Source organism: Callorhinus ursinus, unplaced genomic scaffold, assembly GCF_003265705.2.
Source record: "Callorhinus ursinus isolate GAN/ISIS: 27379988/994484 unplaced genomic scaffold, GSC_fseal_2.0 scaffold1, whole genome shotgun sequence".
Classification (NCBI taxonomy): Eukaryota; Metazoa; Chordata; class Mammalia; order Carnivora; family Otariidae; genus Callorhinus; species Callorhinus ursinus.
Genome location: NW_027397063.1, coordinates 3,689,191 through 3,699,501, shown reverse-complemented (window position 1 = coordinate 3,699,501; position 10,311 = coordinate 3,689,191). Strand labels below are relative to the sequence as shown.

The 10,311-nt window shown below is 38.6% G+C and overlaps 1 protein-coding gene across 4 annotated transcripts in view; it reads left to right on the top strand.

The window, feature by feature from the left end:
• ITSN1 (intersectin 1) overlaps positions 1-10,311 on the top strand; it is a 211,444-nt gene that overhangs the window by 116,805 nt on the left and 84,328 nt on the right. The gene's annotated exons all lie outside the window — the stretch shown is intronic.

Here is a 10,311-nt window from a genome sequence, read left to right as displayed (position 1 = left end):
GTGTGTGTGTGTGTGTGTGTGTGTGTGTGTGTGTGTGTGTGTGTGTGTACCCTAGGTATGTTCCACACTTGTATGTACATGATTATACGAGATATGTAAGTACCGGAAGTAGAGCCTCTGTATCTCGAGAATAAACACAGTAAAAATGCTCACATTAATTCTCACTGTGACTTGTCACTATTTCAGGCAAAAAGAATATGATCACAGTGCTTCTTAAAAGCCTCTTGGAGCACAAACGGTTAAATACTCGGGTCTCCTCTGAACCCAGGCAGTAGTCCAGACTTCTGCCTTAATCTTAAGATTCCTTTTTCTTGCAACATGACTCCCCAAACACAGCTCATGTATTAGAGGATGACACTGCAGTGGGTGATTTTTCCCAAATGCCTAGCCTATTTATGGAGCGTTTTGGCCTGTTGGAATGCAGTTGCCATTGCCAAAGAGAACACCGTGCCGAGGTGACGTGAGTCCCTCTTAACTGTGTGTCATGACCGAAGCTGCCTTGACTTAAGAGCTGCTGACACAAAGGCTGACGTCAGCCCTTCCTTCCACTTTATTCCTTTCCCCAAATATACTCATTTTTAAATACGAACATTGCTGTCTGTCTTCATTTTTATTTTGGCTTTCCATTATTAACTTTAAGTTTAATGTAGAGAGTTAAAAATGACAAGCCAGTATAGCTTTATTATTTTATTTAACAACCGATTTGAAGGCCTTAACAAGTACATTTTATTGCCTTATGATAATTATTTCTCATATTTCTCGCCTGTCTGGTGAAACCAAAACAGAAACGGTTGAATCGAAGCATCAAAAGATTTATAATTTGATCGAGACAACTCTAGAGGCAGATTTAAGATTTCGTCTGTAGTATGTCCTGCCTCCTTTTCTTTGTTGTTGTCATGTTGGAAAATAGGAAGCATTTTTTTCCCCTGACTTTGGAGCGCGTATTCATCAGTAACTGTCGTTCTTGTATGATGAGACAGACCAGGAGAGCCAGCATTCCGACCCCTGGGGTTTCCTTGATGCCTCTCTCGATAATAGCAGTGCCTTAACAGCATGCGTGATGCAAAAATTACTTCTGCCTTGCTGGGAGTGAAACCTTGGCGATTGTCCAGTCGTTTCACACATCTTCTCCGACAGTGTGAACTTGCTACATCCGAAACCCCCCTCCCAGAAGGAAACCAGCTGGAGAGTATAGAAGAAAAAGTAGGACTTAGCAGTTTTTATATTCGTGTAGATTGTTCCCCTAGAGAAAGTGTAATTCGCTCGTTATCGGCTAATATGGTGACACTGGAGAAGTACCTTATGGCATGCAGAATTTTAAAATTAGTCGATCAGGGCATTAAACCTGTATTCCGATTCCGTGGCTGGCTCCACAAATGAGGATCCAGTTAACAAAAATCAATTTCCATGTTTCTTTGGTAGACAACTACCTGCAATAAGTTACTCGTTTCTTTTGATGCAAACTCAAAGTCATGTCTAGTCCCTTACGTAGAAGGTCATATAGGGAATCCTAGCATTCTGCTTTCTCCCAGATTCTGTTGGTATAAGTCTGTGATCAGGATGTCCTTTTTTTTCTTCCTTAAGATTTTATTTATTTATTTGAAAGAGAGCGAGTGAGAGAGAGAGCACAAGTGGGGTAAGGGTCAGAGGGAGAGGGAGAAGCAGTCTCCCCTGCTGAGCAGGGAGCTCGACCCCAGGGGCGCTGGATCCCAGGACCGCAGGATCATGACCTGAACCAAAGGCCGCTGCCCAACCAACTGAGCCCCCCAGGCGCCCCAGGATGTCTTAAATGTATTTAGTTTTCTTGAACGTAGAAGAGTTTAGAGAGTAGGTATGTTTTATCGTTTTTCCCTTTTAAAAAAAAAAAACACAGTCTGATTTAGTCCTTTCTACCAAGGGGCTAGTTCAGATTCATTCTTCTTTTAGGAGTCTCTCCTTTTTCTTCACTTGAGGAAGAGTTACATTCCTGCTTCCTCACCCAAGACCTGTTAACCAAGGATGGGAAATTCTCAAGCCATTAATTAAAGAGGAAAAAAAAATTATTTTGCAGTCAGGTTAACCAGGTAGTTGTTTCATATAGATAGCAACATATTGAAAACCTAAAGCATGTTATAATTACAGTCGTGTTTTAAACAGCTCCAGATTCAGGGATATGAAACGTAAGGTTTTTAGAAGTGTTCTACCTGATCTCATAGAAATTGAGGGCTCATTCTTTCCTTTCAGACAAGGCTCTTTTTCCATGTGTTTTTATAGATATTTACATAATGTGACATTTATATATTTGAAAAATAATCCCAAGACATAACTATTTTCCTTTTTCTAATTTATCACCCCAAACCAAGAATTACTTGAGAAAAGAAGCAGAGGAATTTCAATGTAGCAAATATACTTTGCTTTTTTAAGGCCATAGGAAAGGGGTTAGGGCTGGCGATGGAGGGTGGGTAGAAATGGTAGCATCCTGAGATACTGACTCTCTTGTGCTAGAAATCCCCTGATTGGCAGCCTTTGTATTTATGCTGCCTTTTACACGAACAGTAAATTTCACCTTTCTGATGATCAAATGAAATATTTGACAAGGGATTGAATCACAAATAATTGATTTTGTTTGTAATTATTGCTAGCGACAATTAATACTTCTTAAAGTAGTTTTAATTCAGGGATCAGATTTGTTTACCATAGTTTTCTGCTTTTAAAATGCACTGTGTATGCAACAAATATTTTCTCATACTAAGAAATCAGTAGTCCTCTCATGCTCATTTTCTAGAAACATCAATTTAAACATTATTCTCTATGAATTTCTCTTTTTACTTCATTTTACATGAAAATCAAAAACTCTTAACATTTTTTGAAGAAGCTGTGTGCCTAAAAGGCACATAGAGACATTCTGATCTTGTTTCTTCTTACATACAATGCCTTACCTATAGGTATAAAATTATGGTTTTAGCAAGTGTCAAATAACATTACTGATAGGGACTTTTCAGATAGAAGCACTTGACTTCCCCTTGCCCTTGGCAGTGTTAACACTGTACCAGTTTTCTTTGGTATGGACAGCCTAATATTCCGTATTTTCATATCTTAACTATGATACAGGGCAGCATCAGAATGTACAGCAACAGTTTTCAAGGCTTCAAGTGTGTGCCAAATAAAAGAATCCAGCACTCAGAGAGGCTAGACATTGTGTTTCATGTTGAAAAGTCTGAGTCCTTGTTGGTTCCCGTCTAGTCACTGTGTGCTGGACAAGTCCTAATGTGGATGGCTTTTACATTAGGACATTTCTTTCTTCCAGTCCGTGGCAATGAAGAGGTAGTGGTGCAGGGCCTGGCGTTCTCCTGGCCTGCATCATCCCCTTAGACTCCTTTCTAAAGGTCTCCATGCCCTACTCAGGCAATGCACATCCTTCTCAGACTAAGAGTGATGAACCATCCCCAGCTCTGTGCTTAAGTTTCCCGCATGCGGATGAGTGCTCAGTGTCTAAGATAGAGTTTCCCATGAAGTGCTAAACCTTTGTCAAAGTCAATGATCAGTTACTATAAATCGTGGAGTATGGGTGAATCTTTCTGCTTGACAAATTGTGTGTGTGCTGGTGGAAGCCCTGCACTATGAGCTGGATAAGGTACTGTATACCTTAGTCTTGTCTTTATAGCAAGTATTTTAATAGGTCACTGAATTGGCCACTTGGCTGCAAAATTTTGAAAGACAACACTCAGTCATGATTTGGTTCTACGTGCATATTTCCATCATATGGGAGACAGTATTATAGTAAGTAGTACTATTCTAAAAATGGAAGTATAAATCCAGGTTTCTTAAATTAGACACAAGAGGCTCTTAAGAGATATAAATTCTGCCCATATGATACCTGTCTTAAAAATTGCTCCTAAGAACTGAATTGATGTTGAAATGAGAATGCCAGTTATAGTAAATAAGGTTTTTGATTTAACTGAGGCTTTTACGCTATTGGTTTCAGACCCTTGCTTTCATGGCAGGCTCATTCATTATGAAGGCAGTGAAACGCAAAATGTTTAGCAACCAGGGAGAAAAAGAAAAGAGCTGTAGAAAGAACTGCAGAACAGAATGAGAAGTCAGGGAAAAAAATGCATGTGAAGGGAAACAATGAAGGAAAGAAAAAGACCCAGAAAGAGGAGATACAGAGACAGCAAGAGAAATCAGTGTAAACTCAAATAAAATAACATTGCTTTCTCATATTAGTAGAGTAATGTTTGGCTGTTTCATGGTTTACTACATGGTTTTGTTCATGATTAAATTTTCTTTTTACCTGGATGATCCTTTAGAAAAGACATGTTCAGCACAGAAGTAATAAAACTCTCTCATTCAATGTTCTTGTGATTGTGGAATCTTTATGTAGATTCCTCGAATATAGAAAGATAATTAGAACATGCCCGAGACTCAGTAATTAACAGGTGTTGTATATACCAGACTCTACGCCGCACCCATAGGCTTGGTTGGTTGGTTGAGGCTTTTTATATAGTGTGGGTTTTTCTTTTGAGGTCTTTAAAAAATTTAACAAAAGGTGATTTGGGAAAGGGAAAAAAGCAGAATTCAGTCTTCTGAAAAAACACTTTCTTTTTTTTATTCTCTTGTTTAGCCAGAGCCTTTGACTGTTTTATCCTTTAGAAAACCTTTATTTAAAATAATGGGTTATTGATTTATAAGATGAAGCTGAGACATTTTGGGAAAACTCAGATTTTCAGGACAAAACGGAGTCCATTTTCTCTTCTTTGTAACAGCAGGGTAGATACCAAAGCCTCTTGGGAGACGTGGGTGAAGATTCTTAATTAGCTCTTCCTACAGAGAGGGCAGGGTTTCCTAGCTTTTCTCCCCTCTGTCCACCTGTCTCCTCACCCCCCCCCTCACACACACACACAACACACACACACACACACACGTGCATGCACACTCATCCCAATGCATTGCTCTCTGCTTCTCCTGTAGCACTTATGATAGATTGACTACCAGTTGTTCCATGGGGAACTGGAATTCTATTTGGTTGAATAATGACTTCAGATTTAGAATAATATTTGAATAATGTTTTTAAACATTAATATACCCCTCTCAGAATTTAAAAACTGATCAGTTTTTTTTTTGGTATTCCACCCATTTTCATGCATCAAGAGTGAATACATTTTATAATTTTGTGATGAATGGACTATCAGTTTTCTTTCATTTGGGTACAGTTTCTATGTTTTGAAATACTTTTCAGATTTTTTCAGGCAGGTATAAGTTTCCCTGTCCTCACTGGGTTTGTTGATTGGCATTCTTTAATGGCTTTCAGTCTGTTCCACAACAACTTACTTGGGATATTTTAAAACTGTATTTTAAAACTCAAAAAGCTTTTTTAAAAATTCTGATGTTGTGTGCTACATAATATCCCTGGGTGAGAAATAAAGTGACATTTATTTATATAAAAACACTTCTGCTTTTGACTTCCTGTAGGTATTAGGTTGAGATAAACCCTTGAGATTTTTGATGCTGACATCTAGATCGATTTCCTAGGTCCATTTCATATTAATAGTATAAAGATTATTATAAACATAAGAGATATGTCCTAAACAGTTTTATTTTGATTTACAATGTTGAGTTCATGAATTTCAAGTAATGAAGGTGTGTTTGTTTTGTCTCATGTTTCCAAGAGACAGCCTGAGGTAAAATCGAGAGGCAGAATAATCCTTCAAAAAAATTAAATGATCAAATTAGCAATAAATTTCCATTAACTACTAGCCTTTCCAGGCCCCTATTGCTGGTTAATTTTTGTCTCTTCATAAGCATGTATATAAAGTAATGTTTATTAAAAGTAATCACATACATATTGTTCTGCTGGATACTTCTCAGTATTCCCAGTAATACCGCTTCACATAATACTCCTATTTTTGAGTGTCTCTAGGTCCAAATAAAGGAGAAATAGTCACAGTTTTTAAGTCAAGCAATAAAACAACTGTCATTAGTAAATTTGAAAGTGAGCCATGTTTCTCAGGGCAAAAAAAAAGTTGAATCTTCTGGAGTATTCAATTTGTCCAGCATATTGCTTTTGAAATACTTCGGCTGTATGCCATAGGATGTCCAAAGATGTTTTGTGGTACAAATATCTTAATTCTTTAAGGGAAATAAGTGATTTTTTCCCCCCGAGTTGAAGGAAGAAAGTTAAAAGCGAGCTTATTTTCATTTATCTTTGCTAATACATGATAGAATTTTTATTTCCCAGTTATCCTCCGATGGTGGTTCATAATCTGTGTTTGATCAGAGACCCCTTTCAGAATCCATTAAAAGCTCTGAGCCTTCTCTGCAAGAAAAATGCCTGTGTAGTCCAGTTTTCATGCTGTCTCATAGTGTTCCCAGAGCCAAAGTTTATTCATAGACCCTGGTGAAGACACTGTTACATCTTAGGATTCTAGAGATATTATTGGTGATAAAGATCTTAACCTTTTAATTTACATACACTACACATTCTGTAGTTTTATTTTACTTAGGCATTTGTAACACATAGCTCAAACTTCTTCGATGCATGTTTCATTATTCTCTATTAAGAAAGGCATTATACTCTATTAAGAGATATCAAATTACCATGCACTATACCTATGTAAAACATTTCATACCCTTAAATAGAACTCACAGAAGAAAAATCAACAAGGTTGTATACTCAATACCATATTGCTAGGTGAATATCCAGCCAATAAATATGTGACTATAGTAGGGCTGTTGATTATAGAAAAAATAATTTTCACAAGAGCCATGAGTGAGATCATGAATTTTGGGTCTCAGTAATTTCTTTTTTTAAGATTTTATTTATTTATTCGACAGAGACACAGCGAGAGAGGGAACACAAGCAGGGGGAGTGGGAGAGGGAGAAGCAGGCTCCCTGCTGAGCAGGGAGCCCAATGTGGGTGCTCAATCCCAGGACCCTGGGATCATGACCCGAGCCGAAGGCAGATGCTTAACAACTAAGCCACCCAGGCGCCCCGGGTCTCAGTAATTTCTTATTTGTTCTATTTTTATCTTCATTATAATATAGAAATAACTGTGACAAGACTTAATCGAACATGCAGGGTCACCTCGATGAGGTTGACCTCAGGTGATACAATTCATGTCATGAAGCTTTTTGTAGCTACTTCTCCCAGTGGTTCTGTCATTTCCTAAATAAATAATTTAGTTATACCAGATTTATTTGTCACCTTAGAAATTTTTCCCTGAAGGAATTAAAAGGGTACTTTTAAATAACTGTGATTGCACTCTAGCCTCTTAAACAGTAGTGCTGAAAGGGCATGACAGAGCAGTACAAAGCCCTCTGTCCCCCGCATGAAGGGACTCTGCCCCACAAGGCCCTTGTCATGCTCAGAAATACTCCTTCATTCTGCAGATGGCCTTCCTACAAGTTCAGCTTTTAGAAAAAAGTTATCAAGCTTCAGAATCATGAATTTTCTGCCTTGCCTTAAGCTCCCAAGTCCAAGGAAAGAGAGGAAGACCTGGATTGCCTGCCTATTTGCAGCATCTTAATTTTCTTAGAGTGGTGTGCTCAGCAGTATTTGAATTGGATGAAGGAAATGATAGAAAAACTTTGCAGTCCTCACATCTAGATCATGAGATGCCAGGGCCTTCTGTTACCTTATTTGACATCTGTGATTTTATGACTCTTGCAAGTTCCAGTTCCTTGGAGACACTTGAAGCTGCAGCTTATTTACACAGTTCAAGGATGGGTTCAGCCTGGCCTGTCATGTGGCTATCCTCAAAAATAAATGTGCTTTTAAAATTTCAAAATATCTTCCTTCTTGGATATTTGATAAGTCTAAAATTTGGTTTTAAAACTGTCTTACTAATAACATTATTTTCTTTCTGTAGATTCTTTATATTCATTTCCTATTGCTTTTTATTTTATAGTGCTTCCTAAAATATTCCTAGCTTTACTGCCATGTGTCTTGACTTTCTATCTGGTAATTAATGATCTGTAAATTAACATTCAATCACTAGAGCCCCGTATAGAAAGGAAATGTGCATTGTAAATCTTTGGTAAAGTGGAAAACCATTTTTCACGGATGCCTTGGTACATCAAGGGCAGCGTTCATTCCAGTTGGCCAGTGCTGTGCAGTACCTGTTGTTAAATATTTTGAATATCACTCTTCTAGAAATACATTTTTCCTGGGTAAAGTAACAGCTTTTCTATTTTAATATATAATCAGGCTCCTGAACATCAAACTAAAATGTTACTCTTCCCCTGCCATTTCTTACTCCTTTGTATTTAATTTCAGCTCAGTTATTTTGCTTACTAGTTATGCCTTTTTGTTTTATTCCCATAAGAAGAATAAAACCCTAAATATAAGAGACACTAAAATAAAATAAACAAGGACTAATTTTTTTATGTGATCAACAGTGTCGAAGAATTTAACAGATCTTAAAGCTGAAAGAAAACCCAAGGGTCATCCACTCTGATTCAGCTGTTGGCCTATGTCAGGGACCTGAGATCAGAATCCAGGTTTTTTTGTTCCCGGTTCAGTACTTTTGAATATTGTCTATTGCCGTAAATTATTCTTTCTGAACCTAAGAATTTTATGCAACTGAAGATGAAATTTTAAAATAAAAAAGTAAAGTTTTTCAGTCACGGTTCCCCCCTTTCTTTTAAAGGGTCTCAGCCATTGGGCTAATGATGGAGTGGGCCATTGCTGTCCCTGCAGGACCCAACTTTTGGGTCCCTCTTTTAGGACTTTAGAGATTGATTTAATATCACCCCACTGCAGTTTTCCTTTTCACAGAGAGAGATTAACTGGAGCCAAGAGTACAGAGTACTCTAACACTAGGAAGTGTCCCCTTTTTTCCATTTGTCTGTAAAATATCAAATCCAAGCCACGTGCCCAGGGCATCTGCCATAGGGCATAGTCCACGAATGTGTACCTTACAGAGTTGCTTTTTTCTGCTGCATCCTGCCTAGATACTCCCAGTCTCATCTGCTGGTTCCCCTCCAAAGTCCCTTCCTTCCTTCCCCGTGCCTACTTCCCTCCAGCTGTTCCCCCCAGCACCCGCCTCAGTACCATCTCACCCTAACCTCCTGATCTCCAAACGCTTTTCCTTGTATCTCACTGATCCCTTTTAGGATCTCCCAAAGTCACTTCTGGTTTATAAAACACTCGTCCATGTATTCTTACTTTATCCTGAGAACAGTCTAGCCAGCAGAAGAAGGTTAGCCTAACCCTTAGGGCTTTTCTCTAGGAATAAGTGCATTTTAACACTGATGTTCTATAGACAGTGCTCTACCTCTGTTCCGTCTCTGAATGAATCCAAAGGTAGGAGTTTAAGGCAAGAGGAAACGTACCCATTTGAACTTAGCCAGTGGACAAGATGAAGAAGACAGGGCAGACCTTACTTTAGTTCTGGCAGCTTACCAAAAAGATCCCAGGGCTGCCATCTCGGGGTACTAGCCCGAGTTACCCAGATGAGGAAGTGAACTGGAAATGCACCCTTAGAGACAGGGGGAAAAAAATGAAATGCATCCTTGGCTCTACTGGATACTGACTCATCTGATTTATTGTTGACACAAGCAAGAGGAGTCTCGGTGACAATCTATTAGTGACCATTGGGATCCTCTATGGAACCTCTATGGGTTCTCCCTCAACAGGCATTTCTTTATTCTTCACACTTTGGGGTGTTTAAACTTCTGACTTGAGTACTTTAAATATCATAAAATGATTTTTTTTCCCCCAGTAGTTTGATAAGGAAATCCCTGTTTTTCCTGGGGGCTGATACCAAATGAGGAAGCTGGGTCCAACATGGTGACCGTCATATTATCACATTTACTTTCAACCTGACTGATGGGTTAGTCTGGGAAAGTCAACAGCTTCACACTTGGATTTAGCAAGAGAAGATGCTCTGGAAGGGTGTGATTTGCTGGGGGCAGTCAAGATTGTGAACAGAGGGATGTCCATTTGTTCGAAGGCAGCATAGCATAAGAAGGTGAGGTTTTAATGGAGGCGGTGTGTGAAGAGGTGTGTGTATTTTCCAAGCCAGTAGAGGCTGGTGTTGATTCATTATCACAAGTACCTCAGGGTTTTATTGATGATCATCATCATACCTTAAAACTGGTTAAGTCCGTTTCTGTTGCCGAGTCTTGAACAACATAGCTTCTCTAATACCCATCACTAGCAAGTTCCTTCTAAAGCATGTAATGGAAAATGGTGTAATGTTTTATGACTCACTAAAATATAATCTGGAACAGCTCTTGTAGATCAGTCATGTCAAAATGTAGCGTGATTTCAGTTTTCCAAGCTAATGTTTTTCAAATCTGAGATGTTAGTCTCCTAAATGACTAGACTT